Here is a 13,730-nt window from a genome sequence, read left to right on the forward strand (position 1 = left end):
ATGAGCATCTGGAGTTACAAAACTTCCGCAGCAAATTCGAACGTGTTTGTTCCAACCGTTTCAAGTGGGCATTTGTCCAAGGAGGTCGAAGAAGCGGTCGCACCAAAGGTACGGATTTATCAACAGCATCAGCCAGAATTGGACTAAATATATTAACAGCCAAATCTACGTCAATGCAACTTTGCATGTCGGACCAGTCGACTTCCGATAAAACATGGTTCATGGCATCAAAATCTGCACGATTAAAGTCACGAGTTGATGCATCGAGATCCTCAACAAATGCGATAGGACTCGGGAATGAAATTTCAAACTCTAAAAGAGGGTGGTATACGTCTATAGGGACGATGACATTGCTGGCCTCGATTATGAGGCTGATCAGAATCAGCGGTGTCATATATACAGATTTTTCTGTATTATACAGATTTTTCAACGTAAATACAGATAAGATACATATAAAGATTTTTATACAGATTTTTAAACATTAATACAGATTTATACAGATTTTTTATAAAAATTAAAATTATTGTTGATGAACCAATTTCCATGGTCCATCCGATCCAAATATTACCTTTATCTTTCAAACTGCAGTATACCATATAACTGTTTTCCTTGCAATAGCACTATACCCTGTTTACACTTGTCCTGTCCATTTATTAAAATAATTTATCCAGATCTTTAACTTCTAGAAGTAAGATTTTGTGACGGCTATATCCATGTGCTTATTATTTAAAGCTTAGTTCTTTCAGAAATGGGACAGTTACGAATGCGTGTATCTCAAAAACCATTCGTTTGATCGAAATACTTTCTATGAAAGAAATGAAGGTTATCTTATGACAATTCATGAAAAATTTTGAAAAAAATTATTTATCGTATTTTTATAAGAAAAAAATCTGCTTTATTCTTTGTATCTCCCATCAGCCGGCGCACACTTTTTCAGTCATGATTTTGATCAGTTTTTCCTACTTTTACTACGTCTAATCTGTATTCTAGGTGGATGCATCCTCCTCTTTCAATTTCTGCTACTTTTCGGTCCAATACTTCTCTTTTAAAAGAAACTGAGGGAACAAAATGCTATCAAAATTTTAAATGTCCGATAACTAGTAAATGAGCTATCAGCAAAAGAAAGTGTCCCATTCCTAAAAGAACTAAGCTTTATAATAGCAGAAAAGGAGCTTCAATAGTATTTTTTACTCAGCAATAAACATAACTGAAATATTTGTCATCTTAACGGTGAATGATAAACCCAACCGAATGTACTGTGACAAATTTAGATAATTCAAATCATATGAAATTTCTTCTTCTTAAGTTTTTAATCTATACAGAGAAAGGTGAAATTAAAGATTGTCACTTTATGGGAGTTTTGAAAAGGAAAAAAAATGAGAATCATACAGAAAATTTTAATTTTAGATTTAATTAAGTTTGCGTAATCAGGTTTTCAATTCAAAACTTATTGGGAAAACCACACTACATATAACTGAATTAAGTAGATTTCTGATTTTCTGAATTAGAAAAAGGATACTTCATAATTTTAAAATAAATTCAAATTCTCTTACGATAGGCAGATAATTTTTCGAAGTCTGCCGACTTATTGAAACGAGTTTTAGTTCATAAATATAAGAAAACATTCTTGAAATTAAATTTCAATATTTCATTGAGAAATTGATTTTATCAACAGAACTTGAAATAAGGCGTGTTACATCTCCACAATCACTGAAGCTTAAATAATATTTCATATTTTTCAACTCAGGGTGTCGTGTTTTATTCTGCAGAACATTGAAATTGTTATAGGTATTTATAGTTTTTGAGTTATTTTCGTAAGTGTAACTTGAGGCATGAAGTTAAAGACGAGATTTTCGGTTGTTAATTTGTTTTAAAATTTTAAAAATCAGATAAAATTTTACATCGATAAAACAAGGCAGAAAAATTCAAGCAATGTGTATTCATTCAATAAATTTGTGGGCTTTTTGAAAAAAAAAACTATAGAAAATGACAAAGATATTTAAAATAAAGGTTTCAATTCAATGATCAACTTTCCCCAAGACCACAACTAATATTGACTTTTCAGAAAAAAGGATAAAAGATTCCGTTTTGTTGATTTTATTCCAATTCATAAAAAAACGTCAATTTTAACAAAATTCAAACCTCGATATTTCTTAAGTCATGAATCAAAGCGTTTTGCAGTCTTCAACCAAGTTGTTGAATAAGTTAAAATTTGCAATATCAAATACTCAAAGACTTTTTTTTTTTTTTTTACTTTATTCGAACATTTGTAGCTAAGAAGTTTACATAACTGTTGAAGCTACCAATTAGGCGCAATTTCTGGAGGAAGTATCTTAAACTAACACAAATTTATATATTTTCAGTGGTGTTGGGGAAATTTTTCAGTTTTCAACTAGCGCAACAATTAAGAAATAACAATTCATAATAGCATAAAAAGAATTCAAAATTAATAATTTGTTGGTAGATCACGGATATCACATATTTTTATAGGCTTGGACTGTTCATTCTTTTTTAAATATACAAAACCATTTGTGAACCAAGCAAATTGAAATTGATTTTCGTTTTTAAATCTCCTGGCGGCACTCAATAGGCGTTGATTGGCATCAGTTAAACGATGATTGAGGTACACTCGTTGATCCATTCCAAATCCAATCTCTAGGCAGTTTATTGGTCTTCTACGAGCAGCTCTCAACAATCGGTCCTTTAGTAGATCATTCGTAAAACGCACCAAAATTGGTGCAATTCCTTTGTTGTTAGCTGACGAGAAACGGGCTATTCCAATTATTTGATCAGCGCAATACTCGATGTTCAATAAATTCATAATGTTGCGAATGACAGTTTCCAAATTTTCGTTGGCAAGGTGAATTACGTTGCTAATTAATAAGTGACTATTTAATGATGCTTGTTTGAGCATATTGACTTCAAAGTTTAGCTCCTCCGTATTTTGAAGCAATTCGGCATTTGTTGATTTCAACACTGTTACTTCTTCGGTCAGCGACAATATAGATTCTTTTTGCGCGTTTGTTTCCACTTTGAAAACCTCGAATTCGTTGGATATGAACTGTTGAGAAGATTTAATCTCTTCAACCTCAGTTTTCAGAGATGCAATGGACTCGTTTATTGAGCAAGCAACACGGTCGATTCTCTCATTAGTTGTTTCGATAGCATCAATTATGTCAGACTTTATCATGTTGCGTAAGTCTAGCAAGCTTATGTCGGGACAACTATCAGCAGCGGATTTTTGGTTTTCATCAGCGACAGCAGCACATTCTTCATTGGTTCGTTGTTTTTTTGACCCCATCTGCGGCGATACATTTTCATCCTGCGAATCATCATGCAACTTGTTTCTGTTGCGTCTGGTCATGGTAGCAGCAAACGCTTGATGATGAAACAAATCTCGATGGTTGTTTGCGTCGTCTACAGCAAGAATCAGCAAACAATGGAGAAGGGTCTGTTCTTGTTCGATAAAACCATATCGACGGATAATAATATAGCCACACACAGTGTTCCAAAAGGGTGCACTCCAATTTATCGGGAAGTTCGACCAGCCGAGAAACAATTTGCGATGAGTTAACCGTAAGTAGGATCTGAATTTTTATCACAATAACGTCTTCGGTAACAGCGATATAAATAAACCGGTGAAGATACTTCTTCTTCTTCTTTTTTCGAATGACGTCAGGATTGGATATTTCTATATTAAATCTGAATGATTTTAATTCAGGAACCCAAAATCTTCCAAATCAATTATTAAAACACAGGAACCAAAAATTTTTTTCGTTTTTATTTCCGACACTATATTTATTAGACCGCTACAAGCATTGTATGGAAATTTCAAATTCTTAAATTTGTACACCTCCCATAACTTTTTTTGGTTGTTTTTGCTGCCAGAAATAGCAATAAAAATTTTGGAAGCGATCCATTCAGTCCTGAATTAGAGCAACGAGTTTCAATTTTGTATGAAAATTTGTATGGGAAAACAAAAATTCAATGTTATAAAAAAAAATTTCAAAATATTTTTTTTCAATTTTTGCGTTTTTTCTGCTTATTTGCAAGCTCTGTAACCGTATGATGGAAATAAAAAATCTCAAAAAACTGCTTTGCATTTCCAGAGAATTTATTGATTTATATAACCTTTGCAAAAACATTTCACGCTATCATTAACAGCTCTAGCAAGCAAAATTCGCGATTTTCAAATACTTTTCAATGGTTTCAGATTTTTTATTTTGAAATGGTTATAACTTTTTTCATGAAATTATTAGCTGCTTGTCATGTTAGTAAAAAAAAATGAAGCTTAAGAATAGTCAAAACCAAAAATCAAAGACCTACTTCATTTCAAGCTTATTTGAATTTTCTGGATGATTTAATGTACAAAAATTTCTTCTTCCATATAAATTTTCATACAAAATCGAAACGCGTTGCGCTAACTCAGGAATCAACCAAATCATCTAAAATTTTACACTGATGCTTAGTGACCCAAAAGGCATCGAAAAAACATAAGGGAGCAAAAAGTAATTTTTTGCAGCGGTCTAATATTTATATCCAGGTTAGGGTTTGATCATACAAAATTCTAAATTCTGGGTGATTGAATCAGAATCAAATTTCTCAATAATAATTGTGTTATTAACATTCAGTAGTATTCATTCATAACTTAAATTCGAGTGTCGTATCTTTAATACAAATTTTTGAATTTTATGAATTCAGAAATTATTTTGTTAATAATAATTATAACTTGAAATCATTGAGGACCAAATATCTCGCATAACGTCTTCTGATTCAGACAATAAAAAAATAACTTAAAAGTATTGTATTTAAAAATAAAAGAATAACCAACAAAAGATAAGGCTAAATAAATGACAAACTTTCAAAATTTAGTTTTAGGGTTGTGGATATATGTATCTAATGTTCAATTTTAGAGAATTTCAATTTAATCTCACACATGTTAGTTTAGTATAGATTGGAAGTTTAGGCTCATTTCTAGAAATCCTTTTCGTTTAAGTTTAAAGCTAGTTTAAATCAGAATTGGGAAATGATATACTGACTTTTAGTTTCATTCATATTCGAAATAACGATGTCATATGTATTTAAAAGAATATTAATTAAGAGAGCTTCTGGTTTTGAATTCTTCAAATGAATTTCAAGTGATAAGGTTCAAATTTCGTTTTCTCGAATTATAATTGAATATTTAAAAGTTTCAAACTTTTCATCACGGTTTAAGTTTGAGTGACTCATATTGACTAAAATTAAAATCTCTGTATCGCAAAATTTCCGAACGAAAATTTTACTATTTGAACATGAGATTACAAGAACACAAGCTCGATTCCCAAAACCTTATTGCTATGATTTGGACCTTAACCAACAATGATCATATCAATGATCATTAAATTTTTCACCGATGTATTAAAAAAAAACATATATACATAATGCGGGAGACTAAAGATTTGTTGCGGAATAAAAATTATATTTTTTACCTCTGGTGTGGATTTGTCTTTATTACTAATTTTCATATCTAATATACTTACAACTAAGGTTTTATCACTCTAGATTAAGTTCAATTAATGGATTAATTTTTCAATTTTTGTATTATGAATTCTTAAAAACCATTAAAACATATTTCTAACTTGCAAACTAAGCAAATGGCTAATACAAAAAACAGAAACATAAGTTTTTGTTCAAAAACAGATAGATACAGATTTTTTTATGAGGCCGATACAGATTTTTAAAAAACCATCTGGCAACCCTGATCAGAATAGTTATGCCATACCAGTTACCGCACTCGGTCAGGTATCCGTTCTTTGGGACCTTTACAAGGATACCCTGCATCCAGTTGGCCGGGAATAATGCAGTATCCCAAATGTTAGCGAAAAGACGGTGCAAAATTTGTACTGACAAGGCAGGGTAGACTTTGAGCATCTCAGCAGGAATGCAATCTATTCCAGGCGCTTTGTTGGACTTCATGTCTTAGATTGCCGCTTCTTTTTCAGCCAGCGAGGGCGCTTCCGAGTTAACGCCGTTAATGCGACTTAGTGTTGGCGCCTCGAGCTGCGGGTTTTGTTGGCCATCGCTATTTGTGACTCGGAAAATGCTCAGTCCAGCGCTTGAGCTGATCTGTTCGATCTGTCAAAAGCTGACCTGTTCGGTCTTTCAGCGGCATTCTAGCATTTGTCCTTGCACCACTAAGGCGGCGAGAAATGTCATAAAGTAATGGATATCTCAGAAAAAGTAATCGAAGCTTGTTTAACTGCCTTTTTCAGCTCCACATATCGGAAGCGGGCGGCTGCTTTGGCTGTGCCTGCTCAATTCCGACTTTCGCCTTTCTCCGATTATCGACCAGGTTTCCATCCGACATCCATTCACTTCATATTCCACAATTTTTACCGAGAGTACCATGGTTCGTTGTGATGAAGGCGTTCTTCTACACCACTGTTCTTCGACTGTTCCTTCAGTCGGCAGTTTCGAGGCTCGGGATTCAACCTGTTCCACGAATGCCCTTTTCACCTCTGGATTCTCAAACCGGCGAACGTTGTATCGACATCCGACTTTTTCCTCTCACCGCTGGACACGCGCAACTCGACGTATACCTTAACCTAATATAATGCATTTTTGCGTGCAAAATTTGAAGCAATCTAAGAGAAATGTGTATAAAGATAAGCTAAAAAGTGAAAATCTAATATGGCTGGAATATTTCAACTTATATTTGCGAAAATAAGAATATATGAGGCCCTATAAAACCTAAACACTTGTTTAAAACAATATTCATAAAGTTATCCATTTCATTATGTCATACTATCAGGTTTTTTATCTTTAAAATGAAATTAGTGAATACAAATGTGAATTAAACCATAAAAAAACATAAACTTCCCCATACAGAAAAAGCATTGAATATTTTTTGCCAGGTCCTTTCAACAATGTGATGAATCTCAGTCCAATCTCGATCTCGCATTCAGCACATAAAAAAGGTCCTGAGAATATCACCCGGTACAGTTCCGAATCAATATTATTCAAATTTGATGGATATGCATGAAACCAACTGGGAACAGATGGGGAGCCAAAAAAAGAAGAAAAAAAATCTTGTGGAGTAGTAAACAGGTGAATAAACACAATACCAAAGCTTCGGATTTATTATCCCCGGCTGGAATTGGATGGGAAAAATGAATTACGGGATCAAGCGTATCAGGTTCCAAATATACTTCATGATGGGTGGAAAACCACATTGCCCTGATTGGTTCGTTAGCATGAGTACGTTTAGATTGGTGGTGTTTGGTTTTCTGTTATTTCATTCATTGTGCTTTGATTGAAGGTGGGAAGAGGAAACTTAATGTATTTAGAATAGCTACATGTACGATGGAAGGTAGTTGTATTTTAGATTTCCTAAGATAAAATTTCGGACTGCAACGCAACAATCACTGAGTAGCTTGGTTATTGTATTATTCCTATTACTTTCTCACATAGATCCATGTAATCGAAACCTTACACAGCAAATTTTTTTTTGCTGGAAACTAGCAAAATTTTGCTGGTTTTTGTCCCGCTGACTTTCCAGCAAAATTTCCAGCAATTTCAATTGCTGGAAAAAACAGCAAACGTTAATGCTGGTTTCCAGCAATTCAAATTGCTGGAAAATCAGCAATCCAGATTGCTGGAAACCAGCTATTTCTTTCAACACAACCGGCAGTATTTAGTATGAAATTTATATTTCAATATAAAATTAAAGTTTAATATTGGCTGTGCATATAATAAGCAATAAAAACAATTATTTTCTCCCATTTTCAATTAGGGATTAATTTATTTTCCAAAAAAAACTTTTTTTTTTCACAACTTTCTAACACCGGCTCTGGGGTGGCCGCTTTGTGCCAAAATGTTGATCATCCGCCACCTGTAAAAATAGTTTTGATTAGTATCTTCAATGGAATATCTACCTGTACAATAAAAACTTACCCTTGACTTGATGCCTGATTGCTAGAATATAGAGGAAAATAAAATAATTATATTAATTTAACCTAAATTCGTAAAATAGAATCTCACCTTACTTCAGCGTACGAAACCAAAGCAAACTCCAAATTGACAACTCGATTGCTGATTTTCCAGCAAACTAGATCAATTGCTGGAAAGTCCAGCAATTTGAAAACCTATTGCTGATTTTTCAGCAAAAATGACAAGCACATAACCGAATGCTGAAAAATCCAGCAATTCGAAAACCGATTGCTGGTTTCCAGCTAAAATTTGGATTGCTGAACGTTTCCAGCAATTTTTTTTGCTGGAAATCGAGGCAAAAATTTACAGTGTAGGGTTTGATTAAACATCATCATTACCAGCCACCGGAACGAGCAACCAAAAAACTTGAACCAACTACGGAAGGCTAACTTTTTTCCTAGGTTTTGTCTTGTCTACGATTCATGCATTTTTGGCACGACTAAACTAGGAGTTATGTATGGGGAGCTTCTCTCGTTTGCCTTACTTACTAGAAGAACATGATGCGAAGGTAATGTTAATAGTTGTCAACTTGTCCTGAGTTACAACAGAGCGTTCCAATTTTGTGGATTAAAACTTTGTTCCTAACTTCTGGATTATAACATTCTGCTCTTCTTTCCTCCAAAAGTTTTCCTTGATGAGGACATATGCACTTGAAATGACTTTCAAGTGAAGACTGAATATCTATCATATATGCGCTGCAAAATTTTCATTGTTTTTTTTATAAACATGGTTTTTTCACATAACCATCAATAATTACGTCTTAGTCATTTAAGTTCTTATATCTGAATGTTTGGCCAAATACGATGGGCAGGACATGGTGCGAGAATACCGGACGACTGTCCTGCAAAACAGGTGTTCGCTGCGGATTCGAAAGGAACGAGATGAGTAGGGGCGCGACGGTCGAGGTCGTTAGACCAAGCAGAGCGTGATCTGGCGACTGTGGAATGTCCGAGAAATTGGAAAACGGTTGCTGTGGACCAAGTGAATTGCAGAAATGATGTTCTTTAAGTTATGTATGTCGTGAGACGGAAAACTATTTAAAAAAAAAATCAGAAAACTATTTTCTACCTTAAGCCTTTAAACTAAGTTTTGCAGTTAGCATAAATATAATTTCAAAATCTAAAAAAATATGTTTCTTTTTCAAAGACTCTTCACAAACACTCCTCTTGATGAAATCAAATAAAATGGGAATAGTGGGAGGGCCTTATAAGAATTGTATGTAAGTAAAGTTCATTTGTTTTTGTATACAGCACGATTGTCTATTAAACCGGGAGATCGAAGTAGTCATCGCCTGAAGAATGACGTGTTTTTTTTCAAGCTGCTAAATTTTAAGTTAATTTCAAAAGTGAACATTTTAAAATATTAAGAAGCCGGTGCCGAAGATCCTTAATAAAGAATCCCAACAAGTTTCGGAGGATTCTTCCGAGCCATAAGCACCGCCAACCACTTCGGTCATTCCATCAAGCGGTCAACTAGTGTTGGCGGATCGTAGTTTCTTCTCAACGGACTATAACAAACGGTGCATGGGTGTTTGTTGCAGCATCTCGATCGAATTAGCCAACGATGGACAAATGGATACCTGAAGGACTTTTGAGGCTTGAAACCAAATTTGTTCATTGATCAGCAGTATCAGTACAGAAGCTAAGTATTCGTGTTTATTTTATTTTCTTCTGCGTCTTAAGTCTTCGTTCTTTCAAGGAACATTTATAAAAATTCGTGAGTACTTTCTCTACTTGTCTACTAGGTTTCCGAATCTTCTTCTTTTTTTCTTAAAGTAACTTATTTCATGAGTTTTATTTTTTATTTCTGAATTATATTTTAAGTGAATAACAATATTTTTGAACTAATGATTGTGGAAATTTTAAAATTGAGGCTAGTAAGATAATTATAGTATAAAATTTCAAATGGTCAGCAAGTTCTTTGAAAAATCCGAATTGACTTAAAAACTTTGTATACAATTTTGTTTAAATACATTTTAAAGAATATGATTTGTAGATTTGATCTGTTAAATATGCAATTTACTAATGAATATGGAAATTTATATGTTTATCCGGGAAACAAATAAGGAATTTATGATGAGTTTGTTGTATACATATATTCTCAACTTTTTTGGAGCCATTAATTTTTGTTTATTTTTTCGTACAAACAAATAGAAAACTTGCTCTAGTTTCAACTTTTTATATGTCATTATAAACTCAGTTCAATTTTCACCGATAAATAATGTTTAAAACTTCACTTCAATTCAATCAAAAAGTTTGAGATTTGTCAAAAATGACTGTCATGATTTTTGAATTTTATTTCATTTTACTGTATTTTGAGAATATAGTTACGGGAAAAATGCTGTTTTAATCATCATGATTTTCTGTAAGGTTCATCAGTACATTTGATTGAAGGAATGATCAAAATTCAAATGAATTATATGGGTACAATCGGCGAATCAGTTGAAAAAATGAAAACGAAGCCATTTAGGAAGTAAGATAAGTACCCTTTCATTGAACAAGTTCTAGTAAAAATGGTACGAGGTAAGATATTGAAAATGTGCAATTTTTTTTTTATTATATTTCAATAATGAAAATAGCTTAACTCTATTAATGGGGATGTTGGGGGGGTTGGACAGGGCATCGAATGATCCGAAAACTGATATACAATGGATTGTGGGTTCAAGCCAGCCGGAGTATCTCGGCAAATTTAGAATCATGAGTAGGTTACTTAAGTACCTTTTTAGGATTCTTTATTTGTTTCGAACAGTTTGAAGGGAGTAAGATGAGTCAAACCTGCCCCAAGCCAGTGGTAACGGACCCCTTGTTTGTGTTGCAAATATTGTTGATGAGTTAAGCATGAGCAATATTTGAATGTGCGATCGAGACTTCCCGTACCGCCTCGGGTCGAAAGACCTATCAGCCACTGGTGGGTTCAACTACATACATACATACAGCACGATTGTCTATTAAATCGCTGCAAAAAATGACTTTTTGTCCCATATGTTTTTTCGATGCCTTTTTTGTCACCAAGCATCAACGCGTTTCAATGTTGTAAGGAAATTAGTATGGAAGAAGAAATTGTTGCACATTAAATCATCCAGAAAAATAAAATAAGCTTGAAATGAAGTCGGTCTTTGATTTTTGGTTTTGACTATTCTTAAGCTTTATTCTTTGCTAACATGACAAGCAGCTGAAAATTTAATGAAAAAATTTATAACCATTTCAAAATTAAAAAATAACTAAATCCATTGGAAAATATTTCATAATGGCAGACTTTGCTTGCTAGAGCTGTTAGTGATTGCATGAAATGTTTATGCAAAAGTTATAAAAATCAAATTCTCTGGCAATGCAAAGCAGTTTTTTGTAATTTTTTTATTTCCATCCTACGGTTACACAGCTTTCAAATAAGCAAACAAAAACGCAAAAATAATAAAAAAAATGATTTTTTTTGTACAACATCGAAGAACTTTTCTAGGGCACAAGTTATGAATGAATTGCTAACAAAATTTTTATTGCTTTTTCTGGCAGCAAAAACAGCCAAAAGAAGTTATAAGGGTATATACCTACGGACGATAGTATTGGCGAAAAATTGGCCTCAACCATAACCTCAAACTTTGATTTGCTGGCGGCCTCACCAGTGATGCTAGGTGCGTTACTGAAATCAGTATTTGTTTGATTTCAACTAATTATAATATTTCTGAATTGATTAAATTTTTTAAATGTCAACAGCTAAACGTTTGAATTCATTATGAGGCGTCCCAAAATGAATGAAGATAAGCCATATTTTTCTAATGAATTTTCAAGGTGAATTTAAAACATCTGAAATATGTTTTCATATACTGCTTGATAGATTCAAAATTTGTTTCTATCTTCTAAACGAATGCCAAATCAATAACTGTTACAAAAAAAGTAATTTAATGAAAGCCCGTCTATGTTGACTTTGAAAATAATCTCCTGCATGCTCCGGTTATTATAAACAAATTCACATAATTCTCTACATCATTTAAGTGTGCGATACAGGCAGTTGATATTCCGTTCAGATAAATGTTGCAATCAATTTCTACGCATTTAATTGCATTTAATTTTTTTTTCTAGAAATCTACGGGAATATTGCAAATTCTCAGTACTTATGAAAAGGTTTTTCAATAACAATGCAATTAAAAAATATAATCATTTTCCAAATATCAATGCACTTGGCAACCCTGAACGCCCAAAAAAATCAAAACACGTACACCGTGTATCGTTTTTCCACAGGGCGAATTTGTCGATATAAGTACCGGAAAAAGGCGTTTATCGTGCGCCCTTCTCAAAAATCGATTATGTTCTCCCATGGTTTGAGGTTAGGGCTGAGGCCTCCTGCTAAGGTGGTGTTCGTGTAAAACTGTCAATATATCCTAATGGGAGGTGTAAAAAATTAAGAATATGAAATTTCCATACAAAGCTTGCAGCGTTGTCCATCATTCTATCATGAATATTTTATTAAAGAAAACTTTTAAAAGCAGTTTGGTCTTACTTAACAAACAATATCAGGGACCACCCTACACTTTCACACATAACCATAACCGTTTGTTATTTCTCATCCAAATTAATTTCAATATCATCTATATGTTTTAAAATTACAAACTAAATACTTGAGTTCAAATTTTTTACAATGGTGTTTAATGACGGCTCATATGTAGATCTCGGTTTTTGCTGAAAACGCACGCAGGGCACACTTTTTTTTTTGGACGAAAAGTTGTTTACTCTAAACACAACATTGATCGAGTAAAATGACCGTCTTCATGTTTAGCATATTTTCGTGATAAACCAGCCGTTAAAAAGTAGTCGAACTACATCAAAATATGTCATCTGTGTCGGTTTAGGGAAAAATAATAACGGAAGGGAAATTACTATAGATATTCATCCATATTTGCGTGCAAAGAAAACAAGCGTTACTTTCAACACATTTTTAAAGGCCATTTGCATCTTTGCACTATAATTCTTTTTTGTCGAATACAGCTTTTGCTTTCGACATAGTTCAGCGCCAGCTCATGAAACATTGATCTTACAGAAATGGTGAAAACAGAATTTGCGTTTCATCAGTTTAACTGACAAGAGCTATCACCGGATCGTCAACAATGAAGAGCTTTCATTTAGCAGTAGGCGTTGAACAATCGGCGCTGCACAGTGGTCCGAAAGGGCTAAAAGTGGAACTTTTTTCGTAACGCCTCTGTCTTGCATATAATCTCTTAAGTGTCTTCAGAACATTTGCTTCTTCAAACATGATTCATAACTTAAAAGCATCAAAAGCAAGTCAAAGTCCATTATAAAAAAAATCAAAAACTTTAACTTTTTTATTTCAATAGATGGAGCTTTACTTAATACTACAAAGTTGTCAAATACGTAAAAATATGAAACTTTGTTGAATACATCAAAAATCGATCTCTTTTCAGAGCAGAGTTATAACGATTTTCTTTTGAAAGTTATTTAAAATTAGTTTTTTGAACTTGACTATAGTTAGGTAAGGATTCACATGAATAAGAAGTTCTGAACATATGTTGGGGCATTTAAATCACACGTTTTGAACAAGATTTCAACATTCTACGACGTTTCCTAGCTAACATATTGCAACTTTAAGTTTCATTTTTGCTCAATTTCACGAGCGTTTATTGGAAACCAAATTGAAGCTTGAACTAAGCGCAATAAATAGGTGTTGGCGCCATTTGTTTCCACGCGCTCATATTTCAAGTAATTTCAACACAACAAGCATCCGTTTGATGTTTTTTGCGTGTTTCCATACCA

The 13,730-nt window shown here is 33.4% G+C and overlaps 1 protein-coding gene across 16 annotated transcripts in view; it reads left to right on the forward strand.

Moving 5' to 3' along the window:
* The window catches only part of LOC129740085 (cGMP-specific 3',5'-cyclic phosphodiesterase), a 338,821-nt gene that overhangs the window by 215,478 nt on the left and 109,613 nt on the right, over window positions 1-13,730 (forward strand). The gene's annotated exons all lie outside the window — the stretch shown is intronic.

The sequence above is a fragment of the Uranotaenia lowii genome, chromosome 1 (assembly GCF_029784155.1).
Source record: "Uranotaenia lowii strain MFRU-FL chromosome 1, ASM2978415v1, whole genome shotgun sequence".
Classification (NCBI taxonomy): domain Eukaryota; kingdom Metazoa; phylum Arthropoda; class Insecta; order Diptera; family Culicidae; genus Uranotaenia; species Uranotaenia lowii.